The sequence below is a fragment of the Anguilla rostrata genome, chromosome 1 (assembly GCF_018555375.3).
Source record: "Anguilla rostrata isolate EN2019 chromosome 1, ASM1855537v3, whole genome shotgun sequence".
Classification (NCBI taxonomy): Eukaryota; Metazoa; Chordata; class Actinopteri; order Anguilliformes; family Anguillidae; genus Anguilla; species Anguilla rostrata.
This window is the reverse complement of record NC_057933.1, coordinates 26,930,849-26,941,280: the sequence shown is the minus strand read 5'-3', so window position 1 is coordinate 26,941,280 and position 10,432 is coordinate 26,930,849. Positions and strand designations below refer to the sequence as shown.

Sequence of the window (10,432 nt, the reverse complement as noted above, 5' to 3'; positions counted from 1 at the left end):
CAAGTTTTATCTTAACGGCATGCGGCAATCAAACCATTCCGAGACGGCTGCAGAGCTTCGGGTAACTTATTTTAAGAATCTCCATGTCAGTGCTTTTAACCCGTCCAACGAGCTCCAGCTTTGTGATGGATGGCCTGCCTAGTAAGGCTGTGTGTAAGTTTCTAATTATACAGACATCTACTAAAGCTTCCTTTTTCCCCCTTTTGAGCATCAGGCTAAGCATCCGCAAGGAGTCCTTCCTGGCCCTAGCAGAGGTCTTTTTGCTCTCTGAAGAGCAGGCCCCTGTGAGCTTGTACAAATTTCACAAAAAACTCTTTGAGGAAGAACAGTAATGTCTGTGCCAGTGTCTATCTTACAGGAAACATCAGTTCCCCTAATGCCAATGTCAAGGATCCATGGATCGCTATCAGGCCGTATTGGAAAATTTTGTTCTGTTCTGTTCAATTTCACGCACTGCTTTGGACAAGGTGCACATGCGCCGATAGTGACTCATTTTCCCACAGGAATGACGTTTCGCATCCTTTGCTGGACGCTTGCGCTTTGGGTGTGAGGGACAGCTACCACATTTATGGCACTCTGTTTTCTTCTAGCTTTTTGAAATTCAGCCCCATGCCATTTGGCTTTAACCACTCAGTCTACAACGCTGCTTTCCTTAGCTGCCATGATTGTGTCACCACTTAAAAGTGATTGCTGCCATTTGACTTCCCCTGTTTGCCTAGGCATATTAATTCCTTTTTCGAGGGTTAAGTCTTTATCTAGCCGCATGCATTTAGAACGCCTCACATCACCAAAACTGACAACAAGCCTGTGTCTTATTAGGTCCTCATATGAAGTCCCGTAATTGCAATGTTCTGCTAGCGCATTCAGGGCAGTGACAAAATAATATACAGCTTCACTCTCTTCCTGTTTCTGCATGTTAAAATCTTGCATGCTTGTAGATCATGTTCTTTTTTCCCCATAAAAGACTAGTGGAAGCCATCTTTAACTTTCCCATATTGCTTGTCCTCATCCGCAGGTAAATTTAAGCCCCGCAGAACATCATCTGCTTCATCTCCCATGCAATAAATCAGCATGTTCACCTGGTTATCTTCCGAGCTCTCATGCAGATTACCTGCCTGCAAAACTACTCCAATCTCCAAATGTTTTTTTGTGCATCCTTGGGGTTTGAAAAAATGATTCTGGTGGCTGTATACTGAATGTTGCATTCGGCCTTACTGCTCTCTGCGATCCCCTGCATTCTGCGCATCCTCCATTATCATTATCGCTCACCTTCGGGTTTTTTTCCTCTCACACACAATGATGCCAAGAAAACAATTTGATAGACTTCCCACAGATTCAGTCTGACACCATGTTGTGCTAGCTAAAACCACAGAACTAGATGCATATGACTGGCTACTGTATTTCTACCAATACAACATAACCATAGCAACAGCTGATTCTCAAAACCAATAGGTAAGGTTAAATATGTAGATTAAAAGCTTTTTCTTTCTTTTTTTTTTGCGAATATCTTGGTTGCAACATATTACATTAAACATATTACATTAGTTAAGCACTTTTGTGGTCAGGGGTGCAGTATTTAGGAAATATTAACATAACATAGTTATGTGGATTAGAGTAAATGACACAGCTGACTGTCTGGTCATGACACCGGCAGCATCATACCAATAGTTAATGTGTACTTTGTTTTTCATAGTTAAATGTCTTGTCTCTTTTCTTATGTTTTTCATAGCTGATAGTGAGACTCTGTAGAATCCAAAACTTGTGCCACCTACCGTTACCAGGGAACTGTGTTTCGCTAAGTGGGCGATGTGTACATAATGGTTTTAGTTCTGTACTTGATTAAAAGTTTTAAAAATACCATTTTATTTTAGTTTTACCATGCATTTTAGTTTTATCCATGGTATAAGAGATATAAATCACTCAGTGCTATTGCATATACAAGAATATATGGCACTGCAGGGTGGTTATACACAACAGTTATCATCACCCTGTAATACCATATATATTACATATATTTTTGTACATGCACAGGATGTCATAGTTTATACCTTACTTATATATGTATGTAAAGGTGAGGTGCCATGCCTAATTGCTCAGTAGTAATGCTTCACCTGGAATTTGAACTCTCAACCTCTGAAGCCTTGCTCCTTCCCCACTACATTGTACAAGCACTACCCAGCTCTCACATCATATATCTATATAATCTTTCACGATACAATAGGCTGCCATTTTGTTAAAGAATGTTTTTTAGCTTTTATTTGTATGCAAACTGCAGAAATTGGATCAGCCTGTTTAAAAACACATACACACACACACCAAGCCAAACTGGAGACTGACTTCAGAGCCAAGAGGAGGCATTTGATCAAATTTACATGCGTAATATTAAGTGACATGTTGCCAAAAACAGTACACCACATTCCATAATACCAAGTAAATCCTAGAAATTACAGTGGATTTGGAATTCACATTGATCTTGTCAATTACTTGGTTTTGCTTTTAATTCAAACGAATGTTATATATTTGCATCTACCATCATTTTTTTATCTGGCAGGGGATTAACATTTGTATTATTCTTACACATACTTTCAAAAGCAAACTGTGTGAATCAGTCAGAATAGAGAATTACGAGCTTACGCGTGGAATTTTAAAATAATTTTAGATGCATCATAAATTTTACATTTATAAATAGTTTATAAAATACTAAAGCTGGTCACACATTAAAATAGGTATTCGCTCCTTTAGCCCATATGAAGTATGTAGAATGTCTACATAACCACTGTGTAAAAATGTTATAAATCATTCATAAGAATATCTGTGGGAATTATGGTCAGACCTTAAATCAAATTACATTGCCTGTTATGTCATAAGAAGTTTTACATTATACATGACATGTATTAGGCCATGCTTCATAAAGCATGACGTTTACTTATGAATGTTAAATGAAGATGCCATGTCATGTTAAAGAAAGCATTATACATGCTTCATAAAGTGTTACATGTTGCATTTAAACTGTTAAAGCTGAACACACAACATAAATCATGTATAAAACTGAGAGATAGTCTGCCCGTTTTGTGCAAAAATAGTTAGGCCACTTTGGAATATGTGATCAAGCGATATCTTCGGGGACATTTTCTTTTAATCCCAGTTCATTTACACCACCTCTGTGGGCGGTACATGTAAACATGATACCTGTTTGAATAAGGCTAGAGTGCTCAAAATAGAAGCGTGTTGCAGAGGCAAACTTAATTTATAATGACTCTTGTTCCTGACATAGCCCATAATAGAATTTCCATGGCAACAAAGGATGAGAGCACCACATGCAGCTAATGAGTTGAATGTAGTTATGTGGTGTTTTAGTGTTTTTGAAATTTTTTTCAGTAGTTTGTTTTGGCATAGGAGTAACATATAGTTGATTTTCCATATGAAAGAGACACAGTGGTCATTTTCTAAAGAGCATACTTTATATAAGGATTCTCCACACAAGTGAGGCCACTGTGGGCCAATGTGGATGCATGTTTAATTCCTATATGGTTCATGACACGTTCACCTAGCTGTTCTGTGGGACCATTTATAGGGGCTAATCAAAGGGTATAATATACACACACAAACGCGTACACACACATGCGCACGCGCACAGAACACACAGACTAATTCCCTGCTTTTAAAAACCTTTTTTATGTCTTTCTTTCAGTCAGCACAGCTATGAGACAAAATGGATCACTTTGTACTCTGATTACTCTGATTATGACTCAGAGTTATGGCCTAACTCCATAGGTGCTTGTTTGTGTGCTCCATCCATTATCTATTATCTATACCCGCTTATTCCTGGTCAGGGAGGCAGGAGGTGCTTAAGCCTATCCCGGCATGTATTGGGAAAGGTAGGAAAGGTAGAGGTAGGAATACACTCTCCACAGTTTGCCTGTTCATTGCAGGGCACACACACCATTCACTCACACACTCATACCTGGGGTCAATTTAGACTCTGCAGACTCTGGAAACTCGAGTACCTGGAGGAAACCCGCGTGGACAAGGGGAGAACATGCAAACTCCACACAGAAAGGCCCCGGGCTGGGATTCGAACCAAGTAAGTTGAACCTTCTTGCTGTGAGGCAATAGTGCTACCCAGCTGCAGTGCACCGCTGTGCCACCCTCCTTGGCGTGGTGCACCCTACAAATACAGGCAGAAGATGAAGAGAAATGGATTCATACCTTTATCGTGTCGTGGCTAGATTACTGCAGTGCCGTGTTATCTGGAGGTCAAAGAGCCTTCAGCTTGTTCAGAATGAAGCTGCTTCCATTTTATTACTTTAAAGAAGTATGAGCACGTTGTCCCAGGGCCAGCCTTGCTAAGTGTAAGGCTGTTTTTAACCTTTTACACTGAATAACACCAATGTATCTGTGTATCTGTAGACATGCTTCTACCCCAAAGTTGCTTTGATGCAAAAATACAACTTTTTTAGTAGTAACTAAATACTCCTGAGCCTCCTGTCTTCAGCCCCCACCCCACCCCCCCCCAACCACCTCCACTCCAGCTTGCCACCCCACCACCAGCTTGATTTGAAACAACCAGTCCTGAACTGGTTGGACAGAGTGAAAACTGGCTAGGCCATTTTGGTCCCAATGAAGGCCCATCCTGAGCCAGCCAGAGGAGGAATGGCTGCCCCAGTTGAGCGTAGTTCTTCCAGGGTTTCTTCCTGTATGCTATCTTGCGATATTTTCCTCACCACTGTCACCTTTGGCTTTTGAAACTGTTTTTCCCAGGGTTTGCTGTGAAGCATATTGTGATAAATGCTTTGTAAAATGTACTATATAAATACATTTTGATTTGATTTGAACATGCAAAGTTACAGCCATGAACAGAGAAATGTATGTGCCCCCCCACCACCACCATGTGTCACCACCACCACATTTCTCAGGTTCTGTCCTGTATGTAACATGCTCATCGCTGTGTAACGTGCTCCATTTCCATGGCAACATAATGCTTCATATATAATAATATTGCCTTCTTTGTCACGAAGAAAGGATCAAGTTATCAAAAATAATTCCTCAAAATGGAAGCCTTTTTATGATAACTGCCACTTTTTTTGACAACAGCCACACTTTCACTTCCTCATATTTTTAAATGGGTCAGAGATTTGGTCATGTGAATGTAACAAATCACAAACATTCACAAAATATATAAATATCTAGACAGAAGCTCTTGTTGCTACAGATCTCTTAATTTTGTCCCGCACTGCATCAATGTAGTCTATTTAGTATGACTGTTTTCTGTTTTTTTTTTTGACAATAAAACTTTTTTGACACTACAGTGGTATTATTAAGAGTTAGAGACAACAATAACATTTTAGTGTACGAGGTATTTATATAAGTTTAATGAAGCATTAATAACTGCATTATACTCCTTATATGTTGTTTGTTTGTGATCTTATGTCTAATGCCTCTATATAATTTGAAGGAAACAAGGGTTTCCAGACTGGCAAAAGTTACAATGTACAAAAGATTTAATGTGCACTCTTACTGTATGTAACCAAACATAGCGCATTTAATCATGTTGTGTGGGGTTTTTCATTCTGGTTGTGCTGTGTAAACATCCTTCTAAATAACATATTCAATCACATTTAATAATGTTGAACATTATGAATCTTACAGTCTTTATCAAAGTCACCCATGACACCATATGTTCTTTGAACACTGCAAACTGCATGGTCAGCTAATGTAAATTTTGTCCTCCATAAGTCCCTTTCCCTGAAGCTCTACTTGGAAATATAAGATTTCAGGGCTGTGTGCAGAGCTGGATTATCAAATCAATGTTAAAGTACGTACAACACTTTTCCACTGTGAAATCTGGTAAAAACAAACAAACAAAAAGCCTTCAGAAGCTTGTTTGCCTCCAATTATGGAAATGTGTTTGTGTGAACTAAAATTAAAATGTTTGTGGGAACTTTTAGGGATCCGTTAGAATATGTGAATATTTGCACACATGTATTAAGGGGATAGTTCCGTTTCAGATTTTTTTTGTGTATTATTTTAGTTTGGGTAAGGCTTTTGATTGCCCAAGAAGGCTTTTTTATGTGCACGAAAGAATACTTTACATATTACAACCAGCTGACTTTTCAATGACTGGTATTGGGGCATTTGGCAGTTCGGTGAGCTCCATAATGTTTGGGGATAAGCCATACTTTGTCTTGATTTGGCTCTGTAGTCCAACATCTTAGATTTGTAATCCATCAATTCATATGTGGTTAAAGTGCAGATTCTCAGCTTCTCAGTATTGGTTACATTATTTGTTTTCATATATATGAAAAAAAAAATATATATATATATGTGGGATGGTGATTTTCAATTATTCCACAGATCAAGTGATCTCATTATGTACTTGATTCCAAAATGTTTTTCCATCATAATAAAGTCTTAATGCATAGCCTATTGTGTCCATAAACATGGTCAGTGTTAGATAAAAATAATTTTATTCTGCAAAAGTTCAGTGACCGTTTTAAATGAATGCATATTGTCTGACTCGGTCAAAAATACTAGTATCTAGTCTAGTTATAGCTTGACTATGATTATAGTTTAGCTTCTGTTCTGAATATAATTCAGTAGTTGGCTAGCTAGCTAACCATGATAACAAACATGTTGTGAGACCATTTTGACTTAAAACCAAACTGAATTTGAATAGTAGGTAACCCAGTTGAGGTAGGCTACTGGAAAGATGCATTTGTTGCTAAGTGATATGGGGTATGGGGTACTTTCTGGAATACTTAAGTAACATTTCCATTGCAATGGAATCACATATTTTGAAATGCATGTTTTCAGTACAATTGACAGAAGTAGTAAATTCACCTCTGGCAAATTCCCTCAGCACTGGGCATTCAAACTTCTTTGTGCTCTGCCCCTCAGATATTATCCTGCTTAAACAATAACTTACCAACAAAAAACATAATTACAATCAAAACATGCCTTTCAAATACGTATTTGCTTTATTCTGTTCATATTAGATGAAGAAATATCCTCTATTTTAATGTGTTTCTTCTTCTTTTTAAAATAAATGTGCAATAAATGCGTAAATATCCTTGAAGCATACTGAATAGTACTTTTCCATACTTGCCATATTATTACTTGCCATATAAGTTCATGCAATTATACTTCAAGTATGCTGAAGTATGCAAAAATGTTCATACAAGTAGAGTTGTTCACTGCTCTGCCTTCATTGTGGTGGCAAAAATCATACTTTTTAAAGATCGAAAAAGAGAGAGAGCAATGGGCCCAGAGGTGAGCTTTTCAAAATTCTCCAGTTTGGTCTCCCTTTGAAGTTTAATTGGTTGTTTCTGTTCTGATACTGAGTGAAACTGCAGTGATGTGAAGGATCTGAAAACTGCTTCTTTCACCCCAGGGCAGGGCACAGATCAAAGTATCTGTGTTGAAGCGCATAGGGTGTTGGTGCGTGCGTGTGCATGTGTGTGCGTGCGTGTGCGTGCATGCGTGCGTGTGTGTGTATGCATGTGATAGAAAGTGAGAGAGAGAGAGAGAGAGAGAGAGAGAGAGACATAGAGTATACAATAGTAACTTCCTGCTCCAATACCATCAGTTCAATGATGTTTGAATCAGAAATCATTTGACTCAATGTTTTAAGTATTTTTATCTCCATGAATTCCATTTTGGCTGTTTAGCTCAACTTTCATGCTGAATTGTGAGACGCATTCCTAAATATACTACACAAAGGCACACTTAAATCCCATTAACTGAGAGGGAAGACATTTGCAATCATAAGTATTTGAATTTTGTGGAACGTTCTATTTTGGCATGCAGAATAGCCAAAATAAATATAATACAATTATGCTTCTGGCTCCATACACGCCATACATGCATAAATATATTTGTCCGTGTCTCACCAGATTAAACAAAGATAAAATGATATTTTTCTTATGAAACTGACAAGATGGGGGTTACCAAATAACTTCACTTGCAAAGACTCTCTTCATAAGGGGGCAGACTACACTATGCTCCTCTCAACACACCAGGTACCAACAGGCAACCATTTGTCATAATTAAGAGATATCTCTACTCTCATCGGGGCTAACGCTCCTGTAGTACTGTATGGCAGACCGTAGGGTGCAAAATACTCATTAGATTGCAGGTAAACGCATTGGAAAGAGCACATACAGCATGCTCCAGCTTCTGCGGTCCTGGAGAGTTGGTGTTAGCAGCAAGGAAGTAACTCCAGAGGCACAACTAGCAATCACAATTTGGGGAGAAAAATAGAGAAGCAGTGGAAAAATTGCTCCCCAAAAAAGAATTACTCAGTTCTCTACAGTTCTCTGGTGGAATATTTTGAAGATGAAAAAAACTCCAAATAAAAATGATGTTCTGTTTCGCACACGCTTTCTAACCTGGGGCATGCCTTCCATTGCTTCTCATCCTCCTTCTGCCCCTCTCTCTCCTCCTGAGTATAATTCCAGGGGATGATTTCAGTCAGGCAGCAGGAAGGACACCCAGGGGCCTGACCATGAGTGCATATTGAGCTTGGTTTGAGGCATGGTGGGCTTTGGAGTTTAATTACACCACAGCCATCAGTCTGCTCCAGCTCTGGGGCAAACAGTATGGAGTGCCTTTATGACCCCAATCTAATCTGTGATCCGTGGACATGGTAAGTGTTGCTCACAAGGGGAGCCATGTCATAACCACGAGTACGCCCAAGTATCTGTCTGGGGCGGTGACTCGGCTGAAATATTTCCCAGTTCCGGTGGGGAATAAGAGACAACAATTGAAGAAAAATAGGGAGGGATGACGTTAGTGAAGTGAAAATCCCAAAATAAACAAAAGAACATAACAGTGCTAAGAAAAAGTAGGCAAGCTAGTTTTCACAGTGTGGGGCTTCTGCATATAGAACAGGAAGTACTTTATTGTTCAGGGCTTTACAGGGGGAGAGAAAAAAGAATATTCATTAAAAAAAAAAAAAAAACATGCACAGCTGAGTTTGATTGGTAATAAGCCCAGGTGTTGTTCATTCCTGAGACGTGCATGTAATATACCTACATGTACCTTTTAGTGTGACCAGGGCCACCATTTTCTGTTTATCAGGTGACCAGGCAGGGATTAAAACGTTTTGTCTGTTAACCTCCAGGGGTCCCTGTAGGCGCTCAAACACCACAGTCAAGTGACTAAATGTACAACGGAGTAATTGTGACATTTACAAAAAAAAAAAAAAAAAACAATTAGTTGGGCTAATATGGATAGAGAGAAAGGAAAGCGAACATGGATGGAATGTTTAATTCACGCGCTAGCGTGTCTTCGAGCCAAGGTATGTAGCACTGCTCGCTTGGCACGCTGCTCACAGGCGGATTCGTTTTGCGCGACTTGCAATCTAACAATAATTCATGCAAAGACAACTAACAATAGACTGACATTTAAAAACAAACATCAATTAAGATCTGAGATCGCGACCGAGGGGAATTGTCTGTCAGCAGCGTTGAACGGCAGTTGGATGCCATTCAGGTTTTTAAAAGACGCCTGCTTCAGTTCAAATATTCCACAGGAAGAAGCAGATAATCCCAAATGACATGCATTTTTAAACATGGATGTAACAAAGGGTGAGGAAATTCTATCAGGCAGCTTTGACAGAAGTATTTCCTGCGGAGCTCTGCTTTGCATAAAATTAACATTAAGGAGCTGATCGAAACAACTTGTCAAAGACAAATCAACAGATGGGACAGACAATTATGTTTTACATATTTTATTTGTTCATCAAGGAAAGCCGTCCCATGCGATTTCAAAGTTTTCCTTGCTGATATAATGTAGCTTACTGCTGTGAACTGAAGTTAAATACACAAAGATTTGAGAGAAAAATGATCAGACTACCCCTTCCGCAATTACTTTAACCCTCAGTGCCCAAACCCAAGACATAATTAATCTAATGCCTTACTATAGGGGTGTTCATTCTTATTTGTAGTTGCAGGTTTTTGTTTTTTTGCCCAGCACTAAGACACCTGATTCGTCTTGTTAAGGTGTGAGGTGGCCGAGTGGTTAAGGCGATGGACTGCTAATCCATTGTGCTCTGCACGCGTGGGTTCGAATCCCATCCTCGTCGGACCTGCTGTTTTTGGGCGCCAGGGTAGCACAATGGGTAAGGAACTGGTCTTGTAACCTAAAATTCCCATGTAGGACACTGCCGTTGTACCCTTGAGCAAGGTACTTAACCTGCATTGCCACAGTATATATTAAGCTGTATAAATGGATACAATGTAAAAACTTGTGTAAGTCGCTCTGGATAGGAGCATCTGCTAAATGCCTGTAATGTAAGGTCTTGATTGAAGACCATGATTAGTTAAATATTAATCAGGTGTTTATTATCAGATATTGTAGTGCTGGGATACAACAAAATCCTGATAAGATAGGACACCCCTGCCCTACTAAACCCCTTGTAAAATGCATACAT

At 39.2% G+C, this 10,432-nt stretch overlaps 1 non-coding gene across 1 annotated transcript; it reads left to right on the top strand.

Annotated features, from left to right (window-relative positions):
* Positions 1-10,000: 10,000 nt before the first annotated feature.
* On the top strand, positions 10,001-10,084 carry trnas-gcu (transfer RNA serine (anticodon GCU)). Its single transcript has one exon. It is a non-coding gene; the product is annotated as a tRNA-Ser (tRNA).
* Positions 10,085-10,432: the final 348 nt, after the last annotated feature.